Genomic DNA, 24,128 nt, shown 5'->3' with positions numbered 1-24,128 from the left:
GTTTCTGCTGATTTCAGAATTCAAACTCTATCCATGTAAAAACATAATTCACACTTAAGCTACTGCTCAAGGATAATAAAAAATAAATGGTCCCAAAAGAGCTGTACTATTGCTTCCGGTAACAAGCCTGACAACATGGAACTAATTTCAGCAACCTCCTTAGGCCTTCAGAAGTAAAGCTCCTCCAAAATGCCAGCTTGCAGTTTGCACCAATTCCAGCCAATGTCCACAGTGTTCGGCAGAGGGAACCATCCCGGGGAGATTCCAGGGAAGGTCACTGCGCAGAAACAGGTTAGGCCACGTCAGGAGATCCAGGTCAAGTGTCCACAGGCCTGGCCAAAGGAAGGAGTGTTCAATGGGGAGAGGGAGGTGAGAGGTTTGGGGAGGGAAGTCCAGGGTTCAGGGCAGCTAAAGGCACTGCCACCCATGGAGAAGTGAAGGGGTTTGAGGATGACCAAGAGATCCGAGGAGTGTAGGGATGGTGGAGGGTTGTTGGGCTGGGAGGAGGCAGTGCGATAGAGGGTGGAAGACAAGCAAGGGAATTTTAAGGTCATGATAATTTTGTGTTACTCGCTGTGGGATGTCACCTGGCCATCCCTATTGGCCCCAGACCATGAGCCGTGTTGGACCTGGAGTTATGTACAGGCTGGACCAGAGGAAGGTGGCAGATTCCCTGTGTGTAGGGCAGGGGTGATGTGGGTGCAGAAAGAATACACATGCAGGTTGTCATCTAAAAGTCCCTGAACTGGAGAGGTCTCACTGGACTGGAAAACTGCAAATGGAACACTACTATTCAAGAATGGGAGGAGGCAGTGAGTGGAGAACGACAGCCCAGTTAGCCTAACGTCCGTCATTGGGGAATTGCTGGAACCCATTCTTCACTGGGGAATGGAAATCATATCCAATCAGGCAGAGTCAATGTGGTTTTAGAATGGGAAGCTGTGGCAGTTTTCTGAGGGTGTAACAGACAGGGTGCATCGGGGGGAAACAGTGCGTGCGGGGGATTTGGATTTCAACACTTTCCATGGAAGGGTACTACAGAAGGTCGGAGCTCCAGGGATGGGATGAAGTATTGGTGGGGAGAGGTATAGCATATAAAAGTAAGGAAGTGTTGATGAGGCTCAATGGGGCACTGGTGAGGCCTCATTTGGAGTACTGTGTGCAGTTTTGGGCCCCATATCTTAGGAAGGATGTGCTGACGTTGGAGGGGGTTCAGAGGAGATTTACGAGGATGATTCCCGGAATGATAGGGCTTACCTATGATGAGCGTTTGTCGGCTCTTGGACTGTACTCACTGGAGCACAGAAGAATGAGAGGGGACCTCATAGAAACATTTAGAATGTTGAAAGGACTGGACAGAGTAGATGTGGTCAAGCTGTTTCCCTCAGTGGGTTAGTCCAGGACCAGAGGGCACAATCTTAGAATTAGAGGGTACCGGTTTAAAACAGAGGTGAGGAGAAATTTCTTTAGCCAGAGGGTAGAGAATTTATGGAATTCTTTGCCATGTACAGCAGTGGAGGCCCAATCATTGGAGGTGTTTAAGGGGGAGATAGATAGTTATGTAATTAGTCAAGGCATCAAGGGATATGGGGATAAGGCCGGAAACTGGGGATAGAATAGTTTTTTTTTGTTCATGGAGCAGACCCCCCCCCATTTCTTATTTATTTTTTCTTTTTCCCCTTTTCTTTGGAGCAGACTCGATGGGCCGGGCCGAATGGCCTATTTCTGCTCCCTTGTCTTGTGATCTTGTGAGAGGGGAGCGGTGAACTAAGGGAGTCGGGATCAATGGGTCATTTCCAGATCAGTGATGAGAAACTCGGTGTCACAGGGATTAGTGCTGGGGGCTCAACTCCCTGCAGCCTGTATCAATGAAGGGACTGTGAACTGTCCAAACTTGCTGAGGATACAAAGGTCAGCAAACTGTGAGACAGAGGCAAGAGCCCTCAGAGGGACAGGGACAGGCTGAGGGAGTGGGCAAGAAGCTGGCAGAAGCAGAGAATGTGGGAAAATGTGAGGTTATTGACTTTGGAAGGAAGAATAAAAAAACAAATGTTTGTTTAAAGTGGTGAGGCTATCTGGGGTCTGGGTGTGGGACCTTGTGACCATGACACATTGGAGCAGAATGAGGCCATTCGGCCCATCGAGTCTGCTCTGCCATTCGATCATGGCTGATTTATTTTTCCCTCTCAACCCCATTCTCCTGCCTTCTCCCCGTAACCTTTGACGCCCTTACTAATCAAAAACCTATCAACCTCCACTTTAAATACACCCAATGACTTGGCCTCCACAGCCGTCTGTGGCAATGAATTCCAGAGGTTCACCATCTTCTAGATAAAGAAATTCCTCCTCATCTCTGTTCTAAAGGGACATCCTTCTATTCTGAGGCTGTGCCCTCTGGTCCTGGACTCTCCCACTGATGGAAACATCCTCTCCATGTCCACTCTATCCAGGCCTTTCAGTATCCAGCAGGTTTCAATGAGATCCCCCCTTATCCTTCTAAACTCCAGTGAGTACAGACCCAGAGACATCAAACGCTCCTCACACATTAACCCTTTTATTCCTGGGACCATTCTCATAAATCTCCTCTGAAGCCTCTCCAACTTCAGCACATCCTTATATATAGGGCCCAAAACTGCTCACAATACTCCAAATGTGGTCTGACCAATGTCTTATAAAGCCTCAGCATTACATCCTTGCTTCTATATTCTAGTCCTCTTGAAATGAATGCTAACATTGCACTTGCCTTCCTGACTACTGACTGAACCTTCAGGTTAACCTTTAGGGAATCCTGCACTAGGACTCCCAAGTCCCTTTGCACCGCCCATTTCTGAATTTGCTCCCCATTTAGAAAATAGTCTACGCCTTTATTCCCTCTACCAAAGTGCATGACCGTACACTTCCCTGCGCTGTGTTCCACCTGCCACTTCTTTGCCCATTCTCCCAACCTGCCCAAGTCCTTCTGCAGACTCCCTGCTTCCTCAACACTACCTGCCCCTCCACCTATCTTTGTATCATCCACAAACTTGGTCACAAAATCATCAATTCCATCATCCTGATCATTGACATATAACGTGAAAAGTAGCGGACCCAACACCGACCCCTGCGGAATACACTGGTCACCGGCAGCCAACCAGGAAAGGTCCCCTTTATTCCCACCCTTTGCCTTCTGCCAGTCAGCCAATCTTCTATCCATGCTAGTGCCTTTCCTGTAATACCATGGGCTCCTATCTTGTTTAGCAGCCTCATGTGCAGCACCTTGTCAAAGGCCTTCTGAAAATCCAAGTAAACAACATCCACTGACTCTCCTTTGTCTATCCTGCCTGGTACTTCCTCAAAAAATTCCAACAGATTTGTCAGGCAAGATCTCCCCTTTAAGGAAACCATGCTGACTTTGGTCTATTTTATCATGTGCTTCCAAGTACCCCAAAACCTCATCCTTAATAATGAACTCTAACATCTTGCCAACCACTGAAGTCAGGCTAACCAGCCTATAATTTCCTGTCTTTTACTTCCGCCCTCCCTAAAGAGTGGAGTGACATTTGTGATTTTCCAGTCCTCTGGAACCATTGCTGAATCTAGTGATTCTTGAAAGATCACTGCTAATGCCTCCACAATCTCTTCAGCTACCTCTTTCAGAACCCTGGGGTGTAGTCCATCCGGTCCAGGTGACTTGTCCACCTTCAGACCCTTCAGTTTCCCAAGCACCTTCTCCCAAGTAATAGTGACTACACTCATTTCTGCTCTCTGACTGTCTCAAACTTCTGGCATGTTGCTGGTGTCTTCCACAGTGAAGACTGATACAAAATACTCATTCAGTTTATCCGCCATTTCTTTGTTTCCCATTCCTGCTTCTAGTTCATGAAACACAAAGTTAGCTTTGAAATACAACAAATAATTAGGAAGATTAATGCCAGGGGTCTGGAGGAGAAAAGTGGGGAAGTTGTTTTGCAACTTTACAGGGGAACCACACACGGTTGTGATCTCCTTAATTAGGGAAAGATATCCTTTAGTTGGAGGCAGTGCAGAGAAATTTCACACAGTTGATTTCTGGGATGGAGGGGTTGACGTATGAAGGTTGACCACATTGGGCTTGACCTCAGTGGAGATTAGAAGAATGAGGGGAGGATTCTGTGGAGGATTCGCAGGGTGGGTGCTTGTTCCCACCATCGGGGAGGAGGTACAGGAGCCTGAAGACCCACACTCAGCGTTTCAGGAACAGCTTCTTCCCCTCCGCCATCAGATTTCTGAACCGTCCATGAACCCATGGACACCACCTCATTATTGCTCTTTTGCACTATTTATTTATTTTGTAACTTATAGTAATTTTTATGTCTTGCACTGCACTGCTGTTGCAAAACAATAAATTTCACGTCATAAGAGAGCTAGAGGGGGCATGAGAAGGCGAGTAGGATTTAAGGAAAACCCCAAGATGTATGTGAAGAATAGGAGGATGACTAGGGTGAGGGTAGGACCGATCAGGGATAAGCAGGGAAAATGTGTCTGGAGGCAAAGGAGGTAGGGGAGGTCCTTAATAAATATTTTGCTTCAGTATTCACCAGTGAGAGAGACCTTGACATTTGTGAGGACAGGCTGATACGCTAGGGCATGTCGACATGAGGAAAGTGGATGTGCTGGAACTTTTGAAAACATCAGGATAGATAAGTCACTGGGGCCGGACGGGATATATCCAAGGTTATTACGGGAAGTGAGGGAAGAGACTGCTGCGCCTCTGGCGATGAATTTTGCATCCTCACTGACCATGGGAGTAGTGCCAGATGATTGGAGAGTGGCAAATGTTGTTCCTTTGTTTAAGAAAGGGAGTAGGGATAACCCTGCGAATTACAGACCAGTGAGTCTTACTTCAGTGGTGGGCAAATTACTGGAGAAGATTCTTAGAGACAGGATTTATGGGCATTTGGAAAAGCATAGGCTGATTAGGGACAGTCAGCATGGCTTTGTGAGGGGCAGGTCCTGCCTTACGAGCCTGAATGAATTCTTTGAGGATGTGACAAAGCACATTGGTGAAGGTAGAGCAGTGGATGTGGTGAACATGGATTTTAGTGAGGCATTTGATAAGGCTCATTCAGAAAGTCAGGAGGCATGGGATCCCGGGAAACTTGGCTGTGTGGATTCAGAATTGGCTCGCTCATAGAAGACAGAGGGTTGAGTGAGCTCGGGCTTTTCTCTTTGGAGAGAAGGAAGATGAGAGGTGACTTGATAGAGGTTACAAGATGATCAGAGGCACAGATTGAGTGGACAGTCAGAGACTTTTTCCCAGGGCGACAATGGCTAACACGAGGGGACATAATTTTAGGGTGATTGGAGGAAGGTATAAGGGGGATATCGGGGGTAAGTTTTTTTTACACAGAGAGTGGTGGGTGTGTGGAACGCACTGCCGGCAGAGGTTGTGGGGGCAGATACATTAGGGACATTTGAGAAACTCTTAGATAGACACATGGATGATAGAGAAATGGGGGGCTATGTGGGAGGGAAGGGTTAGATAGATCTTAGAGCAGGATAAAATGACAGCACAACATTGTGGGCCGAAGGGCCTGTACTGTGCTGTAATGTTCTATGTGTCTGTGATAATAAACCTGATTCTGATTCTAATTTTGAGAATGTTTTCCCTAGTGGGGGTAACTGGAGCTAAGGGGCATAGTTTCAGAATAAAGGTCACCCATTTCACACAGAGATGAGGAGGGATTTCTTCCCTCGGAGGGTTGGGAATGTCCGGAATTCTCTGCCCCAGGCAGCTGTGAAGGCTGAGTCTCCCCACCCTGCCTGACCCAGTGAACCTCCCCACCCCTCTGTGACCCAGTGAACCCCCCTTCTGTGACCCAATGAATCCCCCCACCCCTCTGTGACCCAGTGAACCCCACCCCTGCCCCAGGCAGCCATGGAGGATGAGTCATTGGATATATCCAGGACGGACTGACAGACATTTAATCTGCGAGGGGTCCCAGGGTCCGTGGGTGAGACAGACTGCAGGACAGTGGTGTTGAGGCCAGGATTGGATCAGCTGACGGGCAGATTGGCCTGCAGCTGCCCCTGGGTGTGGTGTGGTCACAATGTGGGAGTGAGGTACATCAGTGGGAATGGGGCAGGGAGGTGAGGATGGACGTGGATAGATTACAGAGGACACGGGGTCCAGGGGAAACATACCGTCACGAGGTCACCCTTCAGCCCATCATATCCATGCTGACCATCGGACCCACCTACACTGATCCCATTTACCAGCACTTGGTCCGTTGGATTTGCTCCCTAGCTCTGCCCCACTGCACCCTCCCCCTCCTCCCATGGCTCTCCCTTGGTTTATCCAAAAAATCTCAGAGCTATCCGCAAATGCCCGTGGAGGGAGAAATCAGAGGGGGAGCACAGAGAGGGTGACAGGGGGTGACGTTGTGGACGGTGTACAAGGCAGGGAGGGAGAGGGGGCTACAGAAACACAGCAATCGTGCAGCATCCCAGCAAAATCCACGGGCTCTGGAAATCCGAAATAGAATGGAGGGTGTTGGAAACGGTGGGAGATCAGACAGGTCAGCTTCCCGTCGGGAATACTGAAGGCTCCTGGGCTCCCGTTCACTGTCCAGGATCTCAGGCTCTGACCTGGTTTCCCACAGAGCTGACACACATCGTTTGTTCCTTCTGGTACCTCTGGATTTTACCCACCATTCACAAACTGGTCCCGACACACTCACCAGGTCAGGCCTGAAACGCTGACCCAGTGTCCCTCTCCACGGACGCTGACTGTTCCAGCAGTTTCTGCTTTAATGTCAGATCTCCAGCATCCATAGGATGACGGGCTGCAGGGACAAGCCAGGGAACTACGGTCCGGTGAGCATAATGGTAGTGGTGGGAAAGGTACTGAAGGATTCAGGGGGATCTGCTGGCATTTGGAAAGGCAAGGACTGGTTAAGGATAGTCAGCATGGCTCTGTGCATGGGAAATCGTGTCTCGTGAGTTTGATTGAAGTTTTTGAAAAGGTGACCGAGAGGATTGATGAGGGCAGGGCAGTAGACATTGTTCACACAGCCTTTGACGAGGTCCGATATGGTAGGCTGGTCTGGAAGATTAGATCACGTGGGTCCAGGGTGAGCTGGCCAATTGGATATGAAACAGGCTGGGTGGAAGGAGTCAGAGGGAGGTGGTGGAGGGGTGTTGCTCAGATCGGAGGCCTGTGAGCAGTGGTGCACTGCAGGGGTCCGTGCTGGGTCGTCTGTTGTTTGTCACCTGTAGAAACGATATGGATGAGAATGTAGGTGGTGCAACTTTGCAGATGACACCAGAAGTGGTGGTGTAGTGGACAGTGGAGAATGTTGTCTAACAGCACACCAGGACCCAGGGGAAAGTGGGCCAAGGAATGGCAGATGGAATTTAACTCAAACAAGTGTGAAGTGATGGATTTTGGGAAGTTAAACCAGGGCAGGACGTGTGCAGTAAACCATCGGGCCCTGGGCTGTGTTGTGGAACAGAGAGACCTGGCGGGACAGGTACATAGTTCCCTGAGAGTGGTAACATGGGCAGACAGGGTGTGAAGAAGGCATTTGGCACACTTGCCTTTATCGGACGGGGCACTGAGTACAGGAGTTGGTGAGACCACACAGAGTGTTGTGTGCAGTTCTGGGCGCCCGGCTATAGGAAGGGCATCATTAAGCTGCAGAGGGTGCGGGAAAGATTCACAGAGATGTTGCCGGGACTGGAGGGCTGGAGTTACAAGGACAGGCTGGACAGGCTGGGGCTTTTCTCCCTGGAGTGAAGGAGGCTGATGGGTGACCTTCTGGAAGTTTTAAAGTCATGAGGGGCGTAGATAAGGTGGACGGTCACAGTCTTTCCCCAAGGTAGGGGAGTGTAAAACTAGAGGGCTTCAGTTTAATGTGAGGGGGGAAGATTTAAAAGGGACCTGAGGGGTAACTTTGTCACCCAGTGGGCGGTGAGTATATGGAACGAGCTGCCAGAGGAAGTGGTAGAGGTGGGGACAATTACAACATTTAAGCAACATTGGGACAGGTACATGAATGGGAAAGGTTATGGGGACATGGGCAAATGGGACTGGCTCAGGTAGATAACTTGGTTGGCATGGACAAGTTGGGCTGAAGGGCCTGTTTCTGTCTGTATGACTCTGTGACTCAAGTTTTGGGCCCTTAGTTCATCAGCTTCTTCCCTGCAAATTCATTCCCAACCCTGAGTCAAATGAGATTTGTGAATGAAGTGGGAATGGGCGGTGTCAGTGCACACACCACACACAGGACTGTGCGGAGAGGCACACAGTGATCTGCCTCTGGCCTCAGTCAACTCCCAGTGTCCCTCTGATGAGGGTTGTTGCTTCCTATTGTCCTAGTTTCTGCTGTAGATGTGGATGAGCACAGACACTCCTGCAACCAACCCAGACAAAGCCATCCATCACATTCCCAGTGGAAGCCTGGAGAGCTATCTGCAATTGTACAATCCACTGAAGCTCACGTAGACCCTCTCTGAATCAGAGGACCACCCCCTCTGTACACCTGTGAGACTCTGTACACCTCCCCTCTCCCCGAGACCCAGTGAACCCCCCTACCCTTCTGTGACCCAGTGAATCTCCCCCCACCCCCCTGTGACCCAGTGAGACTCATTACCCAAGCAGTATTTGCCACCCTCCTTCAGCCCTGCCACCCGAGCCAAGCCCCCTGTGACCTGACTACGTGTTGGGTTTGGATCAGGTGGGAGAACATTCGGATAAATCATCGAAGTTGAGTCGCGCCGTGGCTTCTTGCCTCAGGAGGATTTGCTGATAAGAAAGGAATTTGGGGTTTGGGATTAACCCTTCCCTGCCACAGTCAATGGGGTTTGCAGTTAACCCTTGCCCTGCCACAGCTGTTGGTGTTTGGGGTTAACCCTTCCCCTACCACAATCATTCACAACCAATGAGGGCTGCTTCAGGGTTAGGAGACTGACTGCAGAGAAGGAGAGGTTTCATCAGGTCTGGGGTTGGTTCGGGGTGTTGGGAGGGGAGCGAAGGGTGAAGAACAGAACAGCAGTGTGTTGGAGAGTGAGGGTGGTTTGGTGGGCCGGGGAGGGTGATGGTAAAAGGAGGAGGGACAGTGACTGGGGAGACGGAACCACCTCTGACACCAGAGGAGCTGGGGAATGGAGGGTGGACAGGGGTGAGAACCAGGAGTGGGGTCCTGTGGACAAGGTGAGCTCAGGGAGGGCGATGGGAGAAGGCAGCCAGTGAGCTGGGTGGGCTGGTGGTGGGTCACAGGATCCTCTCTGTGGGTCTCAGTCCAACAGTTGAAACCCTCCTTTCCTCCTCGCTCCTGATGTGAGGGATGAGGTTGTACAGCAGGGCCCGGCACACCCAGGAATAATAATCTGCACAGATCTACACAATTCCCGTTGATCAGCCTCGACGTCACGCAGTAATGAGAGCCGATTAAAATTAATTGGATCAAATAAATACTGCCATCTTCCTATTCCACAGTGGAGCTCAACTCTGCTCCTGCAAGCTCAGCTGGTTCCGGGGCTTTCAAGGGGAACCTCTCCGTTCTCTGGAGTGTTTGAACAGAAGGGAACAGAGAGAGGAGAGGAGAAAGGTGTGTAGAGAGAGCGCGAGAGAGAGAGAGAGAGAGAGAGAGAGAGAGAGAGAGAGAGAGAGAGAGAGAGAGAGAGAGAGAGCGAGTGTGAAGGAGGGAGAGAGGGAGAATGGGGCAGAGTGAGAGAGATAGGAGGGGAGCCAGTGCAATGAGACAGGACGGAAATGAGGAGGAGGGACAAGGGAGGGAAGTGAGAAAGAGAATAAACCAACAAGAAGGTGAAAGGAGGGAGAATGGAGAGAGAGGAGCAGGGGAAGGAGAAAGGGCAAGGGGTGGAGAGCAAGGGCAGGGACACGGGAGGTGGGGGGAGAAACTGTGGGAGAAACTGTGGGAGAGAGGCTGAGAGATGAAACACAGCTGCTCCAGGTGATCCCAACCCCTCCCCTCCCCTCCCCCCCCCCACACTCTGCAGGTCCGGGAACGAGGAATATCGGGAATCACAGCCCCACGGATCATTCCTTTGTTCATCAAATGGAAAATGAAAGGGTTCGGTTCACATCTGCAGAAAGCAATGCAGTGTCTCTGCTACTTAATCCAGACCTTAACCTGGGATTAATGCGAAGCAAAGATATCTGGCTGTGATCCAAATGCGATTCCAGAACACAGGACATTGCCCGACTCTGGCGAAGGGCAGAATTATCTGGTGGGATATCCCCTGACAGGGCCAGAGGACAACAGGAAATCATGGGGCTGAGGGAGGGAGGGAGGATGGAGAAAAGAGGGGGTGAGGGGGGGTGAGGGGGAGGACGGAGAAGAGGGAGGGAGGGGAGGAGAGGAGGGGGGATGGCAGGGGGGAAAGTGAGACGGGGCAGATGGGGAGGGGTGGAGACAAGTGGGAGAGAGGGATGGGAAGGACACCAGGGTAAGGGGAGGGGGAAGGGGAGAATGAAGGAAAGGAGGGTGGGCATTGAGAGAGGGAGGAGAGGATTCAGGACGAAGACCCTTTCTCCCCCCGAGCTGCGTCTGCTCCCTCTGACCAGGCCCATTCTCCCCTCTGGTCAACGGTGGCCTGCCCACCTGCCCCAGGGTCGGTATGTGTATATGGGTGTGTGTACTGTGCACGTGTGTGTAGTGTGTACACGGGCAGAGCACACCGTGTAATGCGTGCTAGTGTGTAGTGTGTACACGGGCAGCGCTCACACTGTGTACTGCGCACGCGTATGTAGTGTGTACATGCGCAGAGCTCACACCATGTACTGTGCACATGTGTGTAGTGTGTACATGGGCAGAGCTCACACTGTGCACGTGTGTATAGCGTGTACATGGGCAGAGCTCACACTGTGCACATTTGTGGTGTGTACACAGGCAGAGCACACACTGTGCACGTGTGTGTAGTGTGTACACGTGCAGAGCTCACACTGTGCATGTGTGTAGTGCGTACACAGGCAGAGCTCACACTGTGCACATATGTGTAGTGTGTACACGGGCAGAACACACACTGTGCACGTGTGTGTAGTGTGTACATGGGCAGAGCTCACACTGTGGGAATATAGTCCTGCAGCAACAGAGGGCCATGCACGGCAGCTGCATCACCACCAAGCAGCTGCTGCAATAACATCAAGGCCAGGAGCGAGACTGAGGACAAACTGCAGTCTGAATAATTCTCCATGATGGGAGAGAGGGAGATGTCGACATACAGGGGGTAACAGGGACAGGTTCCAGCAGCGACGTGGCAGCAAGGTGAAATGGCAGCAGAGCAGAGCAGGTGCAGAGAGGGTGAGCGAGACCTTGGTGGAGACCGACTCCACAAGAATTCCATCACAGGCCCCTCACTTCCTTCCCTCCAGTCCCCCTTCACCGAGCGTGGCTTCAGGAAGGCGGAGGGTACCGTCCAGGATACCTGCCCCCCACCCCCGCCCCTGGCCATTCCCATCCCCATCCCCATCCCTGTCTTCTACCTTCTGGGAGACCAGACGCCCAGACTCCAGAACAGCTCCTTCCCCAGTGCCGTCAGACTGCTGACCAACCACCTCGTCCACACCCCTTCCTGGAGCTGCCACCGTCTGGGACACGTCGCTCCCGCTCTCCCGTTACCATCCCATCAGCACTTTCCCTTGCACCACCAGACTTTACACCAGTTCTGTTGTGTGCTCGGCGCTCTATCCATTGTTGTATTTATTGTTATCATGGATACTGTTCACTCTGTGAGCCTCACGCCAGCACGGAATTTCATCGCACCCTGGTGTGTGTGACAATAAACTGATTTCAATCCGAATCTGAAGAGCTGACAGTGCCACCAGGAGCAGTCGGGGTGATACCACGCGAGGAGATGAACTCTCTTTCATTGAACTTAACGGTGAAGACCAACTTCCAGCCGTCTCTCTCACATCACTCGCACACTCGGACCTTTAATGCTGGTCCAACACTTGCTCCACTCAGGACTCTGGCTCCAAAGGCCAGGACAGCTTGGACCAGGTGGACCCTTTGGACTGGAGACAACAGATAGGGAGATGGAACAATGGACAGACGGGGGGTGGCTGGGCGGGGGAAGGATAAAGGGATGAATGGATGGATAGATGGGGAAAGATGTGAATGAACGGAGGACGGGATGGAGAGATGGAGGGAGGGAGAGATGGACAGACAGAGTGAGTGAATTAGGTGGAGAAGGGAGGGAGGGATGGAGAGATCAATGGGTCAGGTATGTGAATGGATGGGTCAGAAGATGACAGAGTTGATGGATGGGTGGATGGACAGACAGACAGACGGCTTGGTGATTGAGCCCAGACCCGGAGGGGTGGATGCTCTACAGGAAGTACAACATCTTCAGTAGATGCACTGACTGTAGCTGGACTCTCAGTCACTGTCCACAGGTTATCAACTGACAGGAAACAGCAGAATGTTCAGAGGACGAGCTGAACAAAGGTGTGCACCACCACTCTCCCAGTGTTCCGTGAGGAGAGCCGTGACGGGGTGGGGGAGATGTCCCCTTGGGTTGGCACGTTGGAGGATGCAGATAGTTGGACCCGGAGCATGTACACACAGAGCCCAGACACTCCAGACCCACAGCCTGGTGAATCCCCCCAGTGTGAACTGAGTCTGCCACTGAGGAGTGGGGAGAATTGACCACTCACCCCAAACGAGACGGAGCATCCCTGCTGTTGACAACTGCCTTCCTTCATCTGATTCTGCACACACTGCCTGACCTCTGCCTGAGTAACCGGCAGCATTGTGTGCTCTCCATTAGAGACCTTGTATCAGCCTGCCTCTGTCTCCATTAGTGATCTGCGTCAGTGAGTCAAATCCATTAAACCCTGTTGTTTCCAATATTCGGAAGCAAAATTCTTGCAAGTATCCCTGAGCCAGCTCAGTGTGATTCAGGCTCACGGTGAGACTATCGGATTCAGACAGCAGGACAGTGATAAGTAATTTAGTGCTGGTGTCACACACGGCTACAGCAGCTCAACTCTGAGGTGGATCCGATGCCCTGTGCCTCTGGGGACAGGGAGCTACAGGGCAACAGTCACCACAAAATGATCCACCGCTACTCTTCGTTGGGGGGGGGGGAAGAAGTGGGGGGGGAGAGAGAGGGGGGGGGAGAAAGAGGAGGGGGGGGAGAGAGAGGAGAGGAGGGGGGGGAGAGAGAGGAGAGGAGGGGGGAGAGAGAGGAGAGGAGGGGGGAGAGAGAGGAGAGGAGGGGGGAGAGAGAGGAGAGGAGGGGGGAGAGAGAGGGGGGAGGAGAGGAGGGGGGAGAGAGAGGGGGGGGAGAGAGGGGGGGGGAGGAGAAGGGGGGGGAGGAGAGGGGGGGGAGGAGAGGAGGGGGGAGAGAGAGGGGGGGGGAGAGAGAGGGGGGGGAGAGGGGGGGGAGAGAGGGGGGGGAGAGAGGGGGGGAGAGAGGGGGGGGAGAGAGGGGGGGGAGAGAGGGGGGGAGAGAGGGGGGGAGAGAGGGGGGGAGAGAGGGGGGGGAGAGAGGGGGGGAGAGAGGGGGGGGAGAGAGGGGGGGGAGAGAGGGGGGGAGAGGGGGGGGGAGAGGGGGGGAGAGGGGGGGGAGAGAGGGGGGGAGAGAGGGGGGGAGAGAGGGGGGGAGAGAGGGGGGGAGAGGGGGGGGGAGAGGGGGGGGAGAGGGGGGGAGGGAGGGGGGAGGGAGGGGAGGGGGAGGAGAGGGGGAGGAGAGGGGGGGAGGAGAGGGGGAGGGGAGGGGGGAGGAGAGGGGGGAGGAGAGGGGGAGGAGAGGGGGAGGAGGGGGGAGGAGAGGGGGAGGGGGGGGGAGGGGGGGGGAGGGGGGGGAGGGGGGGAGAGGGGGGAGAGGGGGGGAGAGGGGGGGAGAGGGGGAGGAGAGGGGGAGGAGAGGGGGAGGAGAGGGGGAGGAGAGGGGGAGGAGAGGGGGGAGGAGAGGGGGGAGGGGGAGGAGAGGGGCAGGGGGAGGAGAGGGGCAGGGGGAGGAGAGGAGAGGGGGGGTAGGAGGGGGGCAGGGGGAGGAGAGGGGGGGGAGGGGGAGACAGTGGCCAAAGCAGAGTGGGAGGGAGAGAGTGAGGGAAGAGAAGCAGACATAGAGGGGACATTGAAGGAAGTCAGGACCAATGTGTCGGGAGCAACAGATTCACTTGTTGGCCAAAAGCTTTGGGACAGCCTGTGGCCTTGAGTGGGGGCACGCCCACCCCACTGGGGCAGTGCGCTGTGTGCAGAGAATGTTGGGCATTCTGTCCATGGCTTAGGTGACCCTGACCTCAGGACCATCGAGGGGCAGTGAGGAGCAGGGAATGGGTATGGCCACAGAGCAACAACTGCACCATGGACCCAATCGGCAGGAACATCGAGTCCGAGGGGAGGGCCGCGCTCAGGTTTGTGTTCTATCCCAGTGTGTCCCCCACACAAACCCCCAGCCCCACCGAGAGCTGTGGGGTCCCGCACGTCACCGCCTGACGTCTGTGTGTACAGAACAATGAGTGGTGGAACTGTACACACTCGCACAGACACACATTCACACACAGCAATATTTCTCGAACCTTTAGCTCTCCCTGTCACTTTAACATTTCGTCTGGCACTACCTCAGACTGCACCGCTTGACTTGGCACCACTCTGCTGTGTTTGTGATTGCTGCTGTGTTTATTAGAACATAGAACGGTACAGCACAGTACGGGCCCTTCAGCCCACGATGTTGTGCCGACCTACATAAACCTACCCCACGATCAATCTAACCCTTCCCTCCTACATAGCCCATAACCCTCCATTTTTCTTACATCCATGAGCCTATCTAAGAGTCTTTTAAATGTCCCTATTGTATCAGCCTCTCCCACCACCCCCGGCAGTGCGTTCCAGGCACCCACCACTGTGTATGAATAACCTACCTCTGACATCTCCCCTAAACTTTCCTCCACTCAGCTTAAACTGATGTCCTCTGGTATTAGCCGTTGCTGCCCTGGGGAAAAGGTGCTGACTGTCCACTCTGTCTATGCCCCTCATAATCTTATCCACCTCTGTCATCACCTCTCATCCTCCGTCACTCCAAAGAGAAAAGCCCTAGCTCGCTCAACCTATCCTCATAAGACATGCTCTCCAATCCAGGCAACATCCTGGTAAATCTCCTCTGCACCCTCTCTAAAGCTTCCACATCCTTCCTATAATGAGGTGACCAGAACTGAACGCAATACTCCTGATTCAAAGAGGGATGTACCTGCTAAGTGTGGTCTAACCAGAGTTTTAGTGAGCTGCAACAATACCTTGTGGCTGTTGAACTCAGCACCCTGACTAATGAAGGCCAGCACACCATACGCCTTCTTAATAACCCTATCGACCTGCTCGGCAACCTTGAGGGATCTATGGACGTGGACCCCAAGATCCTCTGTTCCTCCACACTTCTATGAATCCTGCCATTAACCTTGTACTCCACCTTCAAGTTCAACCTTCTGAAGTGTATCACCTCACACTTTTCCAGATTGAACTCCATCTGACAATATTGCTGTGCTGATTACTACCATGTACACTGTTTACTCTGTGAGCTTCACGTGAACAAGGAATTCCATTGAATCTGGTGTATATGACAATAAACTAATCTGCATCTGAATTGGAATCTGGATCCCACCCTTTATTTATAAACATGATGTTCGAGATGTTCCCACAAAGGAAGCATCGTCCCCCGTCCAGCCCACACAGGAGCCGCGAGCTCTGGCAGATACATCCTGAGCTCGGATAACCACCCATTCCAGGTCTCAGCCTTTTAAACCTTCTCCGAACTCTTACCAGAGCAGGTACATCCCTCTTTGTAATTCCATGCAAAGACCTCCCTCCATGGTGTCACCAGCACCGTGTAACCGAGCACAACCTCCTCTCGCAATAAATGGTAATATTCTGTTAGATAAGGTAAGATCTCTTCATCAGTCACATGTACATCGAAACACACAGTGAAATGCATCTTTTGCGTAGTGTGTTCTGGGGGCAGCGCACAAGTGTTGTCACGCTTCCATTGCCAACATAGCATGCCCACAACTTCCTAACTCGTACGTCTTTGGAATGTGGGAGGAAACCGGAGCACCCGGAGGAAACCCATGCCGACACGGGGAGAACGTACAAACTTGTTATAGACAGTGGCTGGAATTGAACCTGGGTCACTGGTGCTGTAATAGCGTTACGCTAACCGCTACACTGCCGTGCCTGCCCAGTTTTCCTCAGTAGGACCCCATCCTACCCCCACTGGGAGTCATGCTCTTGTTACCCACTCCCCTGTGTCTCAGACCGCTGCAATCTCTCACTTTTACTTTGATTGGCTTTTTTTTTAGTGGTGCTGCCAGAGTGGGCAGCCTCACACTTCCCATCAGGATGGACCATTGCCAGATGTTTGTGCCCCCACTTCCCCACCCCTATCCCTCTGCAACCACCTTATGACCTCATGATTTACTTTGCTGCCTGTCTTTGTGTCGTGAGTAAATCCGATGGCTTCACCCATTAACACTGCGGCCCCAGTACGGATCCCTGAGGTACACCATTCTTTACATCCTGTCACTCAGAAAGTGACCCAGTTATATCGGTTCTGTTTCCCGAGAGCCAGTCTCTCATCCACACCGGAATGTCGCCCCTGCACCGAGAGCCTTTCCTATCCACCGTTGATGCTGCACCGTATCACAGTGCAGGACATTCACCGGTTCCCTCCATCTACACCACGGGTTATTTCTTCAGATAATTCCAGGGAGTTCGTCAAACATAATGTCCCTTTCACAAAACCGCGTTGACATTTCCTGACGACGTTCTACTTTCCAAGTATCCTGCCCTAATGTCATCAACAACAGCTTCAGATGTTTCCCAAGACAGATGTTCCGAGAGCTGGTTTGCAGTTCCTGCTCTCAGCCTCTCTATTTGAATTAGCAATTTATATTTGCTGTTTTTCCTTCTCAGGGAAGTTTACCTGAATCGAGAGAGTCATAGAAAGTTAAAGCCAGCGCAGCAGTGATCCAGCCACCACCTCTTTAAGATGAAGCTGAACAGAGCCAGAGACACTTCAGCTGCAGTTCTGACAAGCTCCTCCGTACCCCAGAGTCACACAATGGGAAGACAGGCCCTTCGGCCCATCGAGTCCACACCAACAATCAAGCTCTCTAACTTGTCACTTCCCTGGCGCCTGTCGAGATTCCTGAGCATCTCCTTCCCTCCCATTTCCCTGTTGACAGATCTTTCTGGGATGTGACCTCTCCAGAGAGGTCAGAGAACTGTCTAATTCATCTCCTTCTGTTTGAATTTCCCAAACTCACTTTCTACAGGACAAACACTCGCTTTGTGAACTCATTTCCTTTTAAAATATCTACAGAAAGCCTTACTTTCACGTCTTGCATTTCCAACTAGCTTGTTCTTCCCTTAGTATTCTTTCATCAAACCCAGAACAGTCCAGCACAGGAACAGGCCCCCTCACCCACGACGTCCATGTCGAACACGATGCCAAATTAGACTGAGTCCCTTCTGCCTGCACGATGTCCATCTCCCTCCATTCCCCACCTGTCCATGTGTCTGTCTAACAGCCTCAATCGTATCTGCCTCCACTCCCACCCCAGGTAGCACATTCCAGGCACCCACCACTCCCTGTGTAAGAAACTTGCCCTGCACATCTCCTTTGAACTTTCCCCCTCTCAGCTTAAATGCGTGCCCTCTAATATTAGACATTTCTACCCTGGGAAAAAGACTCTGTCTACTCTATCTTATTTCATAAACCTCTATCAGGTCTCCCCTCAGTCTCCGACACTCCAGAGAAAACAATGCAAGTTTGTCCAACCTCTCCTTAAAGCAAATACTCTTTAATCCAGGCAGCATCCTGGTGAACCTCTTCTGCACCCTCTCCAAAGCTTCCACACCCTTCCTGTAACGTGCGTACCAGAAATGCCCACAATACTCCAAGTGCGGTCTGACTAAAGTTTTGTACAGCTGCAACGTGATGTCCCGGTTCACTGGTTATTGTTGCTGTTTTTTCTCTGTCTGATCCTCTGACCTGTCACCACTCTCCCCCAATTATGTGCTCTTTCTTTCAGTTTGATACAGTCTCTAACTTTTGAGCTTACCACGGATGGTGGGAGCTCCCCTCGGAATTCTTCCTCATTGAAATGCATCTGTTCTATGTATTCTGGAAGATCCCTTAAATATCTCCCACCACATCTCGGCTGACTGATCCCAGTTCACTTTAGCTAACCCTGCTTTCATAATTGTCCTTATTCAAGTTTAAAATATTAACCCTGGACCCATTCTCTGCCTTAAACAGTGTAAAACTTAATCATATTACAATAGGTGCCTTCACTTTGAGTCATTGATTGATTCTGTTCATTACCTTCCAGTGGGTGTGGGGAGACATGGAGGGACCGAGAAGGTTGGTGTGTGACAGAACTCTCATCACACAACACAGGACCACTGGGGCCACACACACACTTCCACGCAGAAACCACTCACAGTCACTGCGGCTCTACTTTGTTAAGAGTTTGTGGAGATTTGGTATGTCACCAAAAACTCTTGCAAATTTCTACAGAAGTATGGTGGAGACCATTCTGACTGGTTGCATCACAGCTTGGTACGGAGGCTCCATTGCAGAGGATCACAAGAGGCTGTGGAGGGTTGTAGACTCAGCCAACTCCATCACGGGCATAAGCCTCCCCACCATCGAGGACATCCTCAAGAGGTGGTGCCTCAAGAAGGCAGGACCCATCACTGAGGACCCTCACCATCCGGGACATGCCCTCTTCTCATTACTACCATTGGGGAGGAGGTACAGGAGCCTGAAGACCCACACTCAACGATTCAGGAACAGCTTCTTCCCCTCCACCGTCAGACTTCTGAATGGTCCATGAACCCATGAACACTACCTCATTATTCCTGTTGTTTTGCACTGATTATTTATTTTGTAACTTATGGTAATTTTGACGCTGTGCACTGTACTGCTGCCACAGAACAACAAACTTCACCTCACACATCAGTGATAATAACACTGGTTCTGATTCTGCTCCAGTTTTCACCGCTGACTGATCTGCCACATCTGACTCGCCAAGCATCAGGTTGGACCCCAGACAACAGGGAACTTACAGTAACGGGAAGGTCACCTCGGCCCAGCCTGTTCCCAGCTGCAGCCAACACTTCCCGGCTCCGTCCTGAGGCCCCACCACTGGGCAGCGAGGGACCCGCAGCTGGACATAAGCCCCACTCTGCTCTCCCTCTCAGCACCTGCCTTCCGATTCCATCCCTCCCTGCTGCCCCCTCCAGATTCCCCCTCTACTCACTCCCCCTCTCTCTCCTCCTCTCAAACCCTTTCTCTTTCTGCTCTCCCCTCTCTCTCTCCCTCTGCCCCCTTACGTGGTCTTGGACTGAGTGAGGAGGAAGTAACCGCGGAGTGAAGCCAGAAGCATCAGCCACTCCTGGTCACTGTGCTGGGCTGCCAACGACCAGGGAGCGGTGGCTCAGTGCCAAGGTTGGAGGTGAGTTCATGTTTTGTTCCTACCAGGAAACTTGGAGAGTCTCCAACCCTTCACTCTTCTTCCTGGAGCCTCATATGGTCAGCAGCCCCTAGACAGAGAAGTCAGACACTTAGTTCGACGGTCTGCATTCTGGATAACATCTGCAGCAAAAGTCGCCCCAGTTGAGTGCTCCAATCCAATGATGTTCAGCATTCTTCCCAGTGTTCCCTGTACCCCAACAGCGGGGGAACCTCACTGTCCTCACCGATTGTGAGCTTTACCACCTACCGCCACACACTCCCAGACCCAACTCCGACTAACGATTCTATACACAGCTCCTCCCTAGGAACCGACGGGGGGTCCGTGCCCAAGAACTGTCCGTAACCCCAGCAGTTCACAAGTCCCAAATGCGGCTGCTCAGCAGTATATTTAAATAAAAACATAGTCCAACCAACGATACAAGATGTGTGGTTGAACCAGGCATTTAACTCAACCACTCAGATATCACCGCAGTTCCCACCCAGCAGGAGGCAGCCGGCAATTCCATCCCACCGTCTCCCAAACGCTCGACTGTATGTCGGGGCTGTACAAGGGTCGGGTGTTGGTGATGGTGATGGGGCAAGATCTGTAATGGCCTTCACACCCCTCCCCCTCCTAGATCCCACACCCCCTCTGTAACCGTGTCCCCTCCCTCCCTACCATCACAGATCTGCCATTTCCTTCCCTCCCCCCAATCTCTTTGACATTTCCCAGCTCTGATGAAGGGTCTTTGTTCTAAACTGTGAATTGTTTCTCTCCCCACAGATGCTGCCTGACCCGCTGGGTGTTCCCTGTGTCCACAGGGACAAGTGTGGTGGAGATGGAGAAATGTTGATCCATGGATAAAGTGTCCACAGGAAGTGGGGTGAATTCTCCACCCTTCTGAGAACAGTGACGTGAACGTACACACATCTGCAGCCGGAGGCGTCTCCAACAGAGTGGCTCTCCCTCAGTGAGTCTGTGGTCACTCAGCTCTCTGTGAGGTGGTACTCCCTCCCACCGAGGTGCCGGGACAGAGATATAAACCAGGCCTCGTGTCCCGGGGCAGGTGTTTACATGTGCCAATGATGTAGAACACAGAACACAGAGTGTGTGATGGGATGGTGCAGAGAGAGCTTCACCGTGTCTGACCCTGGGAGTATGTGATGGGACAGTGTGGAGGGAGCTTCACTTTGTGTCTGACCCCGGGAGTCTGTGATGGGATGGTGCGGAGGGAGCTTCACCCTGTGTCTGTTCCCGGAAGTGTGTGACAGGATGGTGTGGAGGGTCTGACCCCAGGAGTGTGTGGAGGGAATATAATCTGGATGCTTTGTGCTGGATCTGGGAAACAAAGAGAGAAAAGTGCCGTGACGTCTCTCATTTTGACTTATGAAAAATCCCAACTAAAGTCCATTTGGGAATGATATCTAAAATCACCATCTGTTCTACGTAAGCTTCAAACTTGTTTCTGAGAGTTTGTGATCCAGCCGTATTTAAGCACCACTTCAGTTACTGCTGAGGATACTTTCCATTCAACAACGAACTTGAAAATACTTTTATGAACTTCCACTAATGACTTTTCTGGACTTAAATGTTCAGTGAGAACACAGAGTCTGGTAGGATATCAGGGGCACGGGTAACAGAATCATGTCATGACCACAGAAAGGGTTTCACTGACGTCCTACCGCTCAGCAGCTGGGCTACAATGCCGAGGGTCCCAGCTCCCGCTCCCCGTCACACATCTGCCTGTAACGAGGGCACCGGGGGCGCCAGGTTCAGCAAATCCAGAGGAGGCCAGAGAGCGTAACCTTCTGTCATTGGCTACAGGAGCGTGTCAGTGTTTGCACCCTCCTCCAGCAGGGCTGAGTTCCTCTGGTGGAGTTTACATCAGCACGGGGATGGTACAGTTCGGAACAGAGACTCTCCCTGCAGGCCCCAGACCTGGTCAACACAAGGTCTCACAGCAGGAACCCTGACCAAAGGCCCCAGTGTGTCTGATGACCATCTCCCCATCAGCACCATCATCTCCCTGGTCTCCTGAACCGACCACCTGTCCTGTACGCCGCAGCTGGAGATAAGGCTGCCAGTGGTGTGGCAGTGTAAGGGGAGCTTCCCCCCAATTACGCTGCTGACCCTATCCTGGGAGAGTTCCTGTACCTTTCCTGAAACAATAGGCCTTCCTCTCCCCTCCCTGCTCATGGGTAAGTCCACTCTGGTCCACATCTCAGAGGACACATTCACTAGGGGAGTGATTCTGGTCTCTCAGCACTGTCCTGGGCTGCTGAATTTACCCTGGGACCAAGTCAATCTTTGCAGCAATGCCTGGGATAAACTCTGGACACATGTGTGTGTATCTGTGGTGCACTGTGTGTGTGTGTGTACCGTGTGATCGGTCAACAGGGCGAGGACATGGAGCTGGAGGTAATGGAGTGAGAACAGCTGGATCTGCCTCGGGATTTATCACTCTGCCAGAGACTGAGAGCCAGTACATCCCAAGGACCCTGTGGAGGTGGCTTTGGGGATAGTGGGATCTCCCAGAACTAGATCGGTTCTGGAATTGTTCCTGTGGAGTGCAGGGCAGCGAGTGTGATCCCACTGGTTATGATCTGAGGGGAGGAGGAAACAGGGATTGGCTGAGCTGTCAGCCTGACGTTAGCAGTGGGGAAAGTGCTGTCACTGACGTTACACTGTCGGATCTGAGGTTGGTGTGGGGGCAACGTCAGGGGCTAACACCCATCCTACTGAGACCTGGGCCATTAATACACTTGGAGGGAGCTCTGGGTAGTTCTCCAGCCTCTCCCTGCCCCTCCTCCCCTATGCCGGAGATCACAGGTGCCATATGAAGACCTGAGTGAGGGTGGGGATTGAACACTGCAGGGAAGGGTTCGCCAGAGTTGTCCAGTTCAGCCGGGGATGATGAGAAGGATCTGCCTGTCCCAACAGATACACTGACTGTGGATCAGGTGAACGGTGAGTGGCTGAGAGATGGAAGTCAGTGCCCTGACAGAGCACAGAGGTTGCCTGAGGTGATCTCAGCAACAGAGACAATAGGATGATGCTGCTCCAACTAATCCTTATTATCCCTATTGTACTGAACAATATTGGCTACATTTCCCTGGCTCTGACTCGCTGAGAGTCTAAGTGCAGATGTGTTTGGCCACTTGGCTCTCAGCACTGAACTTCACTGATCAGCACCCTGCAGCCTCAGATGTAGACACCAGGAACGGCCGATGCTGCAATCTGGGTCAACTAACAATCTGCTGGAGGGGCTCAGTGGGTTGAGCAGCATCTGTGGGGGCAGATATTCACTACAAACCCCTCACAGATGCTGCTCGACCCACTGAGGTCCTCCAGAAGATTGTTTGTAGCCTCAACTGTGGGTCAGGTTCCCGTCTCACAGCCTCAGTCTCTGACCAGCACCCTGGATCGGATATTAAACATATTGAACAATGTTAATGCACTAAATAATATCCACACACGTGGACACACAGACCACTGTTATATGGTACTTCTGCTTCATATCAGAGAGCCAAAGATCAGGGAGAACGTGGAACTGAAGGGAATCAGAATTGCATCAGAGAGGTTGATGACACTGAGAGCCAGTACATCCCAAAGACCCTATGGTCTTCATCCCCGAGACGGCTTTGGGGATAGTGGGATCTCCCAGAACTAGATCGGTTCTGGAATTGTTCCTGTGGAGTGCAGGGCAACGAGTGCAATCCCACTGGTTACAAAAAGAGTGGAGGAGGAAACAGGGATTGGCTGAGCTGCCGGCCTGATGCCAGTGATGGGGAAACTGCGGGAATCAATAACGAACGACGTGGTAACGGAACACCTTGAACGGAATAATCCGACTGAACAGAGTCTGCATGGATTTCTGGGAAAATGCATGGTTAATCTGAAGTTCTTTCAGGATCTGACTCAAAATGTCAATGGGGAAGAACTGTTGGAGTTGGATCTACAGATGATTTTTGACAAGGTCTCATGCAGGAGGTTGGTCAACAAGGTTAGAGCAGATGGGACTGGAGGTCATCCACTGATGTGGGTTGGGACTCGGTCTTCTGACCAACAGCAACTGGTGAGAACAGTGGGACCTCGCTCAGGGTGGGAGTTGTGACAACAACATGTGCAGATCTCATCTAAATGTACAACATTGTTCAGGGCTCGACAGGTTGGATGCAGGGAGAATGTTCCCCCGGCTGAGAGTCTGCGACCAGGGGCACAGTTTGAGGATGAGGGGAGGTTGTTGAGGGTGGAGACGAGAGTTTTCTTCACTCAGAGAGTGGTGAACCTTTGGAACTGGCTCCCTCAGAAGCTCAGCGATCGAGTTGATTCAAAACAGATCACTAGATTTCTAAGTATTAGTGAATCAGGGGAGGGGGTGGGGCAGAATATCAGCAGGGCAGGCTTGATGGGCTGAATGGCCTTCTCCTGTGGAGCTGGAGGTGTGCATCCCAGCTCCTGAATGTTCTCCAATCCCCGAGAACTTCTCACTTAGAGGATTTCTCCAATTTCCTTCCACGTGCCTGCAGTCCTTCTGAGCAGTATGTCGCAGACCACAACTTGCTGAGTAAAATGTCTCACCTCACTGCCCCCCTCCCTACCCTCTCCTCCCCACACTGCTTCTTTTGCCAGTTGTTTTTAATCCGTGTCCCTGACTCTCAGACCTGCAGATCACTGGCTTCTC

At 52.1% G+C, this 24,128-nt stretch overlaps 1 protein-coding gene across 11 annotated transcripts in view; it reads right to left on the bottom strand.

Annotated features, from left to right (window-relative positions):
- Window positions 1-24,128, bottom strand: part of lingo1a (leucine rich repeat and Ig domain containing 1a) — a 369,834-nt gene that overhangs the window by 109,042 nt on the left and 236,664 nt on the right. For 4 of the 11 annotated variants that reach the window (XR_007958478.1, XM_052042519.1, XM_052042512.1 and 1 more), the window contains exon 3: window positions 19,468-19,532. The exons of the other annotated variants lie outside the window; for them this stretch is intronic. The gene's annotated coding sequence lies outside the window, so the exon portion shown is untranslated. The remainder of the gene's footprint in view (window positions 1-19,467; window positions 19,533-24,128) is intronic. 11 annotated transcript variants of the gene reach the window in all.

This window comes from Pristis pectinata, chromosome 32 (assembly GCF_009764475.1).
Source record: "Pristis pectinata isolate sPriPec2 chromosome 32, sPriPec2.1.pri, whole genome shotgun sequence".
NCBI lineage: Eukaryota > Metazoa > Chordata > Chondrichthyes > Rhinopristiformes > Pristidae > Pristis > Pristis pectinata.
This window is presented reverse-complemented; position numbering and strand designations above follow the sequence as displayed.